Source organism: Pogona vitticeps, chromosome 1 (assembly GCF_051106095.1).
Source record: "Pogona vitticeps strain Pit_001003342236 chromosome 1, PviZW2.1, whole genome shotgun sequence".
In the NCBI taxonomy this organism is placed as follows: Eukaryota; Metazoa; Chordata; class Lepidosauria; order Squamata; family Agamidae; genus Pogona; species Pogona vitticeps.
The window spans coordinates 193,633,433-193,646,553 of NC_135783.1; the positions used below are offsets into that span (position 1 = coordinate 193,633,433).

A 13,121-nucleotide genomic window follows, 5' to 3' on the forward strand; every position below is an offset into this window, starting at 1 on the left:
TCTTGTCAAGGGAGTGATAAACAAATTATTGACATTACTATGGATGACTTCATGCCAGTTAAAGGCAATGCTAACTCATTAGAAGGATGGAAACTTCAGTAGACATTCCATGCGTTCCTGAAGCATTACCCTTATTGGATGAAGAGGGCTAGCTTCTTATGGCTATCTGGACCATTCCCCATAGGCTGTACGATGAAATAGTTTAAATGCTACAGATAAATATTGACTGAAACTTGGTTTGCTAATTAAAATTCTCTTTAGGCAATCTCTGTTGGAGCTTAAACTCACATGGATGGCAAGCTCTCCCCCTTTAAAAAACAAAAACCCAGAGCTTTGGGTTCTTCTCAGCTTCTTTGTTTAGCATTTAAACATCCACCGTTGTAAAAAGCAGATGGTTAACTTGCGTGTTCAGAACAGGACGAAGATGGGGGAGCAGGCACTTTGGCGGAAAATTGCTGGAAGATGCAGCAGTTATCGGATCCAAACAACCAAAGGTGTAGTTCATCTTCACTTTGTGCCATATGTATTGTTAATTCATTGTATTTTGGTTGGAAATTGTGTGTCATAACAAATCTCTCCAAAATCACAGTTATTGATTCAGGCAGCATTGTTACAGAAACAGTAGAGAGAAACCACTCTCCTATGAATGTGTGTTTTTTCTATGCATTTCTGCATCCTTTTTGCATGTGCTAGCCTTTCCACCAATCTCCCCACCCCCACTGACATTCTTTATTGTGAGGTTTTGTGTAAAATTCCCGTTTTCAGTCACTCCTCATCTGACTGGTGCTTTGACTTGTTGTTACACTTCACATGGCCACCTACTTTCCTCTTAAGGACAAATTGTACCTGTGTTATGAATAGGCCTGCTATGACTAAACATAGTAGCCAGAATCCTGTTGGGAAAAACTAGGTGCACAATGGTAATTGTGGAAGCTGGTTGTTGTGGGTTTTTCGGGCTCTTTGGCCGTGTTCTGATGGTTGTTCTTCCTAACGTTTCGCCAGTCTCTGTGGCCATGGGCATCTTCAGAGGACAGCACTCTGTGGAAGCTGTTTCTCTCCTGGCAAGGGCTGGGCAACAGGATTCTCACCAGCATCTCTACAGCTAATGTAATACTGCTGTTGGTTTCCCTAGAACACCAAACCAAAAAGTTGCCATCTTGACATGTGGATAGTTTTTAAATAGCACTTTTTAAAAACTGGATTTTGACTCTTCATTCAAACATCCTAGGATTACTGACTTGTGCTAGTTTCTAGAATGGCATGGACATAAATATCCAGGGCAGGGCTTTCACACTGAACACGTGCAGTTGGAGCTGGGAACAGCTGAGATGAAGAAGCTTTGAACTGCTGTGACTTAGTTGTGCTTGCTAATAAACTACAGGTTATGGAGGCTGACATATAGAATCAGAGTATTGGTCTATTAGCCAAGTGCCACCAACTGTAACTGGTGGCACCTCTCCAAGATTTCAGCCAGAATTCCTGAGTCCTGCCTAGAGATGCTAAGAATTGAACCAGGACCATGCTGGGTGAAAGCAGGTATTCTACCACTGAGCTACGCAGCTCCTCCTCAGTGTAATAACACATTTTCTCTGGTGTCTCCAGGGATGTTGGCAAGTCTTTAGGGCTGAGTCCCAAGTCTTTGGTACCAGTTCTCAAGTCCAAATCTGAGTCTTTGGCCTCAAGCCCCAAGTCTGAGCCCCTATTTGCCTCGTGGCGCAGTGGTTAAAACGCTGTCCTGCAGCTAAAACTGTGCTCACGACCTGGGGTTCAAATCCCAGGTAGCCGACTCAAGGTTGACTCAGCCTTCCATCCTTCCGAGGTCGGTAAAATGAGTACCCAGCTTGCTGGGGGGGGGGGGGGCAATGTGTAGCCTGCATAATTAAATTGTAAACCGCCCGGAGAGTGCTTGTAGCACTATGGGGCGGTATATAAGTCCAATAAACAAACAAACAAACAAACAAACAAACAAACAAACAAACAAACAAATAAATATTTAAAACAAGCCTTTTTTTAAACCCAGAAGAAAAAGGGAGGGGTGGGTGGGTTCCGAGTCATGAGTTGAGACCAAGTCATAAACAAACAAACAAACAAACAAGTCAAGTCCGAGTCAAATCACCAGTGTGACTTAAGTCCAACTTGACAGCGAGTCCCACAACTCAAGTCCTCCTCCCTGGGTTGACTCCCCATCTTAGTCCTGACTCACTCTAGTGCTGTTTAACTTCAGAAATCAAATAAGACCGAGTGTATTTAGGACAGTAGGGTGGCCTCAAGTTCCTGATAGACAGAAATGAAATCTTGTCTACTCAGCAAGTTTGGAAGAAAAAAAAAGAGAAGTGACAAAGGTGTCCTAAACATATGGGTAAGTTGATCTCTTCCCCCCTCCCCCTTGCTTCATTTGTCCTTTACTGCATTCTGCTGTTGGAATGTGTGACTCATGAAAGGAAAAGCAGAGATCCATAGCCATTACGGCGTATACCTCCCGCAGAATAGAAAATTAGATTTGATTTGTAACATTGTGATTGAAGATTGCCATGAGAACGATAAATTGCTCACTCGCTCGGTGCCGCGGTGGCTGTGCTTTGAAAAGGAGGGCATTTTAAATGGGTCACTTAAAATTGGCTAGGAGATGTAAGTGTGGATAAAAGCATCAGGTTATGAAATCCAGTTATTCTGACAACACCACAGCTGCTTAAAAGGGCATCTTGTTAAGCAGTGTGTCTTAACAAGAGTTTGTGTCCTGGAAGAACTTTTCCTTCCAGCACTTTCAATGGCCCTGAAGATAATTTAAAAGTGCAACCATATGCGTGTCTGCTTAGAAGTATGCCCCACTGAGTTTAACTGGGGCTTACTCTTAGTTAAGTGGTCATACGGTTGCAGCCTGTGTAACCAAGGATCTCTTCCATAATGGATAGCTGTTCTTCTAGAGAAGGTGGGAAAAGCAAGCAAGCTGGGCCTGGTGAGGGGCTGAGGAGGTGGGGGAGGATGAACCGGTTTATGTCCATCTCTAGTCCTGTCCTTATAGCAAGCTGGTTCTCTGCTTCAGCATCCTTGAAGGAGCATCTGTGGGTCCCCCCAAGGTTTTCTGGCTCCCTCCTCCCCACTTTCTGCCATCCTTCCACCTACCACCACATTAAATAAATGTAAACTCTAAAAAAAAAAATTCACCTTTGCCACTGGCTCTTGGGCTTCCATATGGTGCAACTGTTTTCCCTCTTGTTTCCTTGCATCTCCTCATTTTATTGTTTTTTTTTCCCCTATTTTTTTAAATTGGCGAGTCACTATAGTGTAGATTCACCCATTTATTCTTGCATTGGGATGTAGATGCTAGAGTCATTTTAAAATAATATAAAAGTAAGCTTCAGCCTGGGAAGGAGAGCAGAGCAAAGCAGTCCAGGATAAACAATGAGGCCAAAGAAGGGACAAAAGATTCAGTAACACACGAGAAAAACTCCATTCATACCTGTACATCCTGGAATGAGGGAAACATCATAGGAGGGTGGAAGAAAATTTGGGTAAGATGTACAAATTCCCCATCTGGAAAAGCTCTTGATTTGAAAAAAAAAAAGAATCCCTATTATGAGATATTGGCTCCCTTTGATTTGGAATCATTGAGAAATCCTTGACTGAGGAGAAGGTTAATTTAATTTTCCACCTAAATCATTTCAAACCATTCCAGAACTATTGCCCAAACAAATACTTGTTGGGAACTATTGTCCCAACAAGTCAAAAACTGCTTTATATAATCCTTTCCTCAGTTTAGCCCTGCGTGTTTGGGACACCACCAAGTCAAAAGCAGTGGGCCCCAAAATTAACAGGGACAATATGGTCCAATCAAAGACATTTTGTTGTCTCAAACAAAGGACAAAGATACACGGAATCCCTTCCTAATTCCATGAACAAAACCTGACCAGATTTATGGGGATGCCCAGTTACAACGCTGCCAACAGTGTCCTCAACTGAAAGCTAGAAGGCAACTGGGTGTTTGTGTTCTGAAGGCATGAGGGTAATGTGTGTGTGTGTGTGTGTGTGTGTGTGTGTGTGTGTGTGTGTGTGTGTGTGTGTGTGTGTGTGTGTGTGTGTGTGTGTGTGTGTGTGTGTGTGTGTATCCAAGCGGTTCATACAACAACTACGGCTCTGTCCATTCTGCAGTCTTCAGCATCTGTCACCTGTGGCAGTGGCCTCACTCTTTCTAATGGTAGGGCCAGCTCTTTGTTTGCACATGGCTAGCTTTAAGTAGTAAAGCTTAGACTCCTGCACATGGTGCAGACTGCACTGTATCATTTCAGATGGCCACTGGGGGAGTCATACTCTTTGAATGCCACCCAAAGGAAAAATTCTGATACAATGGGGTTTTGTTTATGCGTCTTTGCAAGGAATTTCTGCATAAGGGAACAATAAAAATATAGATTTCCTTGCCTGCAACTTGAGATGGCACAGACCATCATCTAGGGTCTGTGCCATCTATGGCTTTTGTATGTACGTATAAGACAAGGCTCCAAATATAACATACATAAATCCTTACTTTATTCCCAGCAGTGTAAGGAGACTATTTCCAGCAGGGGGGGTGGGGTGGGGTGGAATCTGTCTTTCTAGCCACTGCAGGCTTCTGTACTGTCCTTAATGCATTTTGTGTGTCCCCCCTATTTTACCAATTGTGTGCAACAATAATGTCATAGTGATAAACAGACTTTGTTTTTACACACACACACACACACACACACACACACACACACACACACACACACACACACACACACACACACACACACACACACACACACACGCTTGGGAATATATGCACAACCTTTGACAGTAACCTCTATATGATTTCCAAAAGCTATTTTTCAATGGGATGGAGATGTGTATATTTAAGAACAGTTTGATCCAACGTCATCTTCAAACTCCCCCCCCCCCCAATAATGGTATATTTGGAAAATTAAATGTTGGCTTGGCTGCCTGGACTAATCAGCGTGCTTGTAGCTTTGTAGAACGGGGAGTGATTGGGCTGCAGGAAGCAGCTCCGTATAGTTTTTCAAAAATAATTCATTTTGCTTCGGAGCATATATTTGACTGTCACAAAGCGATGGAACTGTCTGCAGAAGTTGAAGGAAGGAAGCAAAATTGCCTGGTCCCTGCCAAGAGATGATTTATTGTTCCGAGATAAAAATCCTTCTGTACTTAAGGGAGCATCTGGCCAAATGAAAATATAGATTAAGGGACAATATAATAATGAAAACATACAAGGGTGTTTTTACTTTATGGTGGATTTTTACAAAGCCTTCCTCCCACTTCCACGGCCGTGTTCTGATTGCATTTTCCAACTCGGCGATGGTTTTTCAATCCAGTGACTATAAACACCTGGTTGAAAAGGGCAAGGTTTAAGTTCTAAGACAAGTCCTGGAATAAGCAGATTTGAACACTGGGACGCACATATTAAAATTGCTTGCGCTTGTTTCTCTCGTTGTTTCTCTACCCTTGAAAATTGCCACTCCAAAATAGCTGCACAAATCCCTGTAAAGAAAGAAAGAAAAAGAATGAAACCAGGCACAGATCAAACGTGGATCCATCACTGGGAGGAAGGCTGCAGATGCAGAGATTAAAGATTTACACGTGCCGTCTGAGTACCCACTGAATAAACCCTGGCTAAGGCAAACATTGCTGTGCTCTGGAGCCAGATGTGCATTGTCTTTCTCTCCCTCTCTGGCCTATATGTAGATAGAGATAGAAATACTAGAGACAGATACGCTCTCTTGCTCTCTCTCCCCCCTCTCTAATATATATAACCATACCCCACCCCACACCAGACTCAACCATTAGCACATTAAAGTTCCACCATAATGGCCAAAACAGATATCCAATGGTGTTTTACTAAAAATGCTATCCGCATAGTGAGCCATAAAAAAAGGCTTTGGCTAGAATCCTGTTGGTGAATTATATGGATGCCATTTTCTACAGTTCTGTAAGCTGCCCTTAGATCCTATGACACAGAGCAGGCCATAAATGTTTTAAACTGAATGCTTCAGTGGTTTAGGTGTCTAGTTGTGGAGCCCGAGTTTGGAAGAGTAGACTTGGGTCTAAATGGGTGAGGTATAAATTTAATAAGTAAGTAAGTAAGTAAGTAAGTAAGTAAGTAAGTAAGTAAGGAAGGAAGGAAGGAAGGAAGGAAGGAAGGAAGGAAGGAAGGAAGGAAGGAAGGAAGGAAGGAAGGAAGGAAGGAAGGAAGTAAGTTTGATTCCTTGGAGCAGAATCAGCCTGTGTGGCCTTGGGCCGGCTACAAAGTCCCAGGGCAACATGAGAAGAAAGGAGTGTGAAACTGGTGTTCTCTACCTGGGAAAAACCTCAAAAGGGTCAGCACAAATCGGAATTAACTTGACACCACATGATGATTATTATAACAAATGTCTTAAATAAATAAGTTGAGTTACTCACCATGACAAATTGGCACTGGTCACATTATGAGTTACAGGTTTGGTTACGCAAATGGGGCACACCTAGTGATGCTATTGACACCTCATTAGTGAGTAGCAATTTGCCGGGTTGAATTTTTAACTTCTGTAGGCATAAATTACTGGTAGAATTCTAGCTGTTGTTCCAGATTATAAGATTATAAGGGCAAGGACACCTTTTTAGATATTTACCAAAAGAGGGAGCAGATTTCAACTGGGTAAGGAGACAATATCCTCACTAAGGTTTAATGCCCTGCTCTGAAATATATATGTTAAGGTATATAATTTTTATATGGCCTGAACATAATATGTGTGTGTGCAGAACAAGATTAAGATGACGTCATTCCTTCATCCCTGGCTGATGCAATTCTTTGCAATATGAAGATTGCCACACCTGTGTGCATGAAGTCACCTTAGACGGGATTGGACCAGACTGATGCCAGAATTGTATTTAAGAAATGAACTCTGTACAGTCTTCCTCTTCTCCTGTGTACTGATGTCTGCATGTCATGCTTCCCTTCCCCGGGTTTACAGACGAACTGGTTTCACTATCACTGCTGCTTAGGCTCCCTATTGCTGAGTGATATAAATCTTTATTTTCAAAATCTTTACTTATTTCATCTTCCTTTTGAAAATCCACTGTCAATATAGAATATTAAGTTTATGAACAGTGTGTTTTAAATAATCCTCTTGTTCTTTAATGCCTGTCATCACTCCACTTTCTTAAACAGAAGGAGTTGTACCTTTTTGTAGGTTTGCTTGATACAGAGAGAAATATAACAATAGTTGACCTACAGAGGCCAAAGATAATGGTACTCCTGAAGTATATAGAAACGTTCTCAGAAGCTGGGGTCATGGCATGCATCTCATTCAGTCATACTCATATGATGTCTCCTTTCCTCCCCAGTAGCTGAAATTCTTTTGTACCTGATTTAGTGTAAAATTACACCTGTGGAAGTTCACACGGAGCTACATCCAGGCAGTATGCATGTTGAACTGTGCAATGAACCACACAAAAATGTTCACCATTTACCACACCCCTGACCGTTCAACTCCCTACTCAACTGTGTCTGCGGAACTGCTCCCCAGATAAGTTTTCTGCCTTGGTGCAAATTTTGCAATGGTTTGCACAACTTGCAAGTTATGCAGGCATAGCTATGCAACAGGATTTCAGCCAATGTGTATCAGTGATAAATAACTTATGTAATCAGTTGGATCAGGTGGGTTTAGTAAGCAGGATGGGGGATCCTTATCTGTGGCCTTGGCTATACAAGGGCAACTATAGAGGACTGCCATGATCCTCAAAGGTATTCACTTACCCAATGTGCTGTTCTTTGGGGCCCAACGGCAGAACTGCAACTTATTTCTCCACGCTTAAGATTATCTTTTCAATGTAGTCTTTTTAAAAAATATGACAGCAATGTGTGAGTTTGCTTTCTCTTCCACATTTCCAGTCACCCCACACCATGCTTCATTGCCATTAATCCCACAGCACATAATACTTAATGACATCTGGATAATGAACCCCCTCAGTGGGGTGGCACTCAGAAGGGCGGTAAAGTAGTTGAGCTTGCAATATTCCACCTGGAAATAATGATCCTCCAAGAGAAATTCAGCAGGAGGAGCGAGGGCTCACAGGTTGTGGTTGCGAACAAGAGGATAACATCTCCTTCTTTGTTCCCTGTGTTTTCATGCATACTCTTTTTTGACAGGCATCATGAGAATCACCAAGGCAGCAGATGGTCTAAGCACAGTTCCCTCAAGCATAAAACAACATTTCTGTACTTGTTGTCAGGACCTTAAATTGCACACTGTTCTGTTTGATTATTTTCAAACTCAGGATTAGCCGGAGGGGCTGCGACGAGAACGATTTGCATATCATGAAGAGGGAGCAAAAGTTGAATTGAAGTGGCAAGCAACTGGGCTGAGATGAAATCCTAGGTAAAAGCCACGTGAAATTAATTCATCACCACTGTTTTGACGGTGATGTGCTTTCTACAAAAGCAATGACCGCACTACAATCCGACCAAATCTGATCAGGCAGTGGTATTTTCACCAAAATTGAATAATTAAGGCCTTTCTATAAAATACAGATGCAATTTTAATAGGCAAAAAAGTTTGTGTGCATCTTTGAAGGTTTGAGTTCGGTGGTGGGTTAAGCAGTATAAATAGCAAATGTATTCATTATGCATAATGTTACTCCATTGAATATCAAATGAATGGAATGCATTCGTTCCTCGTGGCAAAGCTATTCTCATTTTTAAAATTCAATTTGCTATTCAGGAAAATTTCCAAGACCCAGTAGATAATGTCAAGTGGCAATCTACATTTGAATCTGATGTAAATTGTGTTCATCTGGATCTGTGCATTCCCTAAACAAAGCAACAGTTTTTTTAAAGTGATGGGTTTAAACAAAATTCCTTTAATTTTGAATTTTCCCTCCAAACTTCAGCTTGCCACTGCTTCACATGCTCCGTGTTACTAAGGGTAAAAACCAGCAGCCCAAAAAGCATTAAAACATAGAAGAATGAGAATTGCAAGGGGAAGAAAATTTCCAGGGGGAAAAAGGAAACTGAGAGGAAAATGTTTGAGCATCCATTGTGTAATAGTATTCTGAAAAACTAACACACAGCCTCTCATTACAGCATGAATTTTAGTATTGCTCGGAATGTGTTTTCTCTTGACTGCTAACCCATGCACCATCAAAGTGCATGGCTTTTCCTGAGCCATCACCCTCATGCTTTGGCATGTGGGAATTACAACAATAAAACATGCCATTTCACGCCCACGCTTTGGTCTCTCTACATGCCGGCAACTTGAATGTCGGCAGTACAGTTTCTAAATGCATTTTGGGGTTGGGAGAACAAAAGATTTTGACTCCAGATGTTATTTTGTATTTTATGGGACACCGTTGGGATTATTGACCACTGGTGGGGGTGTTAGTAGATATAGAGGGAAATCCCGCTTTGGAAATGTTGGGGTGGGTGGCTGGGTAATTATCCTTCATTTAAAATTTAATGAGGTTATTTAGGAACTGCTTTGGCTGCGGCCTGTGGGGATCTGAAGTTAATCAGTAACACATGTTAACTGCTTTTGATTCTCTTGGAACCTTCGTACATTTCTGTTGCGGTAATCGTGCGGCGCGCTTAAGGATCGTAGAACCTGCTTCCTGAAAGGCCAGCTCTGCTGTTAGACAGAGCAAGGCAGCTGGCTCAGCAGGTTTTAGGGTCAGAAAAGGGCAGCAAGTCATTCAATATTTTTGTTGTTGTTGTTACTTTATTTTTATCACCAGGGAAAGGGATAAGTACATTTGAGATTTTTGTGTGTCCCTTGTGTGCTGCCGTAATATGTCTGACTTTGGATATTTTTCACCTCGGCTCAGATGCATAAAGATTTATGTATCATTCTTTGCCCTGACCCAGCCACCAAAATGTCTAAAGGTGGCCTTGGCCCCTGGCTGTTTAGGGCATTAAAGGTTAAACTCAGCACTTTTAATGACAGTGTACGCTTAACATTTCAGCTGGTATTACTACAACCCATATTTTCTCAAATATTTTTGAAGCATAGACTCATGATGATTTGGCCACCGCATGTCCATTGTGCTTCATATAAACACTCCCGCTTCTGTACTCTGAATGTGGAGGCAAAGGTAGCTGAGATCCTAAATTTCTGTCAGAAAGAAGCAAATCCCCACATTCCCCATTCTACTACGGTACCAGGTATGTCCAGGTGTCCATTTTTTGGAACCTAGGTGTTAAATCACCAAAGTCTGTAAAATCATAGTCCTCTACCAGCTTACCTGGATAAAATCCCATTTGAACTCAGTGGGTTTATTTTAAGAAGGGGCAGGTACTGGTTTTTACTCTGTTTTTAGTATTGATTTTATTTACCATTTTATTATTATTATTATTATTTATTTATTTATTTATTTATTTATTTATTTATTTATTTATTTATTTATATCCCGCCTATCTGGTCGGGTCAGGACCACTCTATAATATTGTTTAATTCTTTTTAAAATATTTGTATACTTATTGTTTTTAGCTTTTAATTATTGTCCTTTTAATGATGTAAGCCACTCTGGGTCCTTTTAAGGAGAAAGTTGGGGTAAAAGTATTTTAAATAAACAAGCAAGCAAGCAAGCAGTAAAAATGTGGATACCTTTTAGTTGTGTCTAGTGTATCCCATGGTGTCCTCCTCTCAGGATGAAGGCTCTAATTGCATCTGGAAGCCGAGGTTTTTTTCTTACACCAATATCTAGTCCAATACTTTGATTCTTCCTCTGAGACCCACTGAACAACCACTTTCCTAAGTCATTATGACTTCATTGAGCTGTGTGTCGCTTGCAGGAGTGGATGCTCAACCGTTAGCTGAATGGCACCACCTCCTGTACTTTTTTTTGGCATGCAATCTGTTTGATACACCCCTGTGTACAACCTTTAAAGTTTACCTCACTACACAATATCACAGTATTTTCCATCATTCTCTACAATGTACAAAACACACACGTCCATGCCTTTGTGAAAAGGTAGGAATAATTCAGGCACAGAAAAGGAAGGTGTCTGTTCAACAAGTCCTGCAAATACCTCCTTTCTACTCAGCATGCTTTAGTAGGAGAAACACTTTGAAAAGCATAGAGAAAGAGGTGACATATAATTCTGGGAAACAATAAGAATTCTAGCAACACTGTCAATAATGTTTGATTTCTTTTTGAGAGGGACCGAGGCTGTCGTCTTTTTCCTACTTGTCTGAGAAGAAGCTCCACTGAGCTTAACGAGATTGACTTTGGGAAGAGACATAGAGGATTGTGCTGCTAACGACAGTATCATATGTTGTTCAATAAGCGTCTCTCTCTCTCTCTCTTCTTGTGTGCTCTACAGAATCACATTCCAATTTGCTTTCATCGTCTTCCCCCCCTACAGTTTTTGTTTTTAGAAAAAAAAAGGCACACCTTAGAATTCATCTTTGGATGCAGTGTAGTTGTCTATCAGTTTGTAACTAGTGATTACAGCTTGCATAAACCATTGAAAATCTGAGGGAGGTTTAAGTCTGTAAATGAGAGTTTTGATTTCTGTGTCACACCCATGGCCATGCTGCTGCTGCTGTTGGGATATTCTGGGAGTTGAATAAGAACAACAACTTTTCCAAGCTCTGGATTCGACAGTACTTTGAAAATGAAGCAGGAAGGGCTCACTGGCAATTACTTCAGTATGAAGACCCAGCGTGCATTTCGGCTTTGAGGCTAGAAAATGGAAAAAAGAAAGAGGTAAACGTACGAGCACACTTAATGTTGGGATCTGCTTTCTGAGTCCTCACAGGTATTGGAGAGAGATGGCTTTGGAAAAGACAGTAGTTTTTAAATGACTTTCTTATGCGTTTCTTTCTTATTTGTTCTTGGCAGATTAGATATTGATTCCCTTGCTACTTTTTGCTTTACCCATTCCAACCCCCTAAAAGAGGTATTGCATACCGTATTGCTTTTTAATGTCACTGATATTATAGGATACGACTAGACAGCTGAATGATCCCAGCCTGCATCAGTCTGAACAGGGTCATTTTGAGGTGTGGTGTCACATTTGGGGTGATAAACTGTTGGGCATCCTAATCTCCTTCATGTCTACTTTGAACCTTTGATTTCTCAGAAATCCTTGCATTCTTCTGAAGATTCTAGGGAGAATTTTTAGGTCATACACTCAGTTCAAACATGGTGCTGGCCACGTGGGCTGTGTCTCACCACTGTCACAATGCGGATTGGGAATACTCCTCAGGCCACATCTAGAGCATCTCAACAGAAGACAATCTGCCTTTCAAAGTCTTCCACCCACCCTTCTTGCACTGATGGAATGTTTTATCCACTTCAGGAACGACCCAAAGATCTGGCACTGGATCAAGGGTGGGGAATCGTGTGGTTCTCCAGATATGGTTGAACTGTAACTCCCCTTTGTTCCACTCAGCATCATAAGAATAAAAAAGCAGTGATGGGAATTGTAATTCAACATCTGGTGGACCACATGAGTCTCATCCCTGGACTGGGTGATGACTCATGCACTGAGGAAGAGGCGGACTCAGTGACCCCAAAGACCCCTCCCAACTTTAAGATCTAAGGATTATGCCTAAATATTTTTAAAATAAACTACCATTATACTATAGTTTTTTTTTAAATCACCCAAATTCACATCTTGGCAATTAGAAAAAAAAATAAAGAAGTTCTACATTCTGTTAGGAACTGTTCAATGTTATATATGGAACATGAGTGTCCCCTGAGCATTATAAGCTCCCTTTGCGCTAGAAACGAGAAAAGAAATAAGTTTAACCACACATCTAGACTTGTGTGACAAGTTGAAGTTTTGTCTCACCAGTTCCCTACATGAGCTCATTATTCTTTGATCATTTCCCTCCTTCCATGCTGTTACCATGAACATTCCTGTGAGGTGATTGTGGCTAACTCTTTAGCAATAAATTAGACGTCTCCCTCTAAATCATCAGGGCGTCTTATTTTCTGGGTTTTTGCATTTCTTTTAAATATTGGGTGTTTTTTTCAATATGACATCCAATGCTTTGAGCTTGCCACCAGATGTGAACTAGTGTGCAGCTGAGTGACACTGGTTTGTTTAAATTGGGATTCCTTGGCCCGACTTGTGTGTGCTCTTCCCTCCAGAAAGAAATGTTTTCAAT

At 41.3% G+C, this 13,121-nt stretch overlaps 1 long non-coding RNA gene across 1 annotated transcript in view; it reads right to left on the reverse strand.

The window, feature by feature from the left end:
* Window positions 1-5,248: 5,248 nt before the first annotated feature.
* Window positions 5,249-13,121, reverse strand: part of LOC140701711 (uncharacterized) — a 135,249-nt gene continuing 127,376 nt past the window's right edge. The window contains exon 3 of the long non-coding RNA XR_012080658.2: window positions 5,249-5,511. This is a non-coding gene — a long non-coding RNA (uncharacterized LOC140701711). The remainder of the gene's footprint in view (window positions 5,512-13,121) is intronic.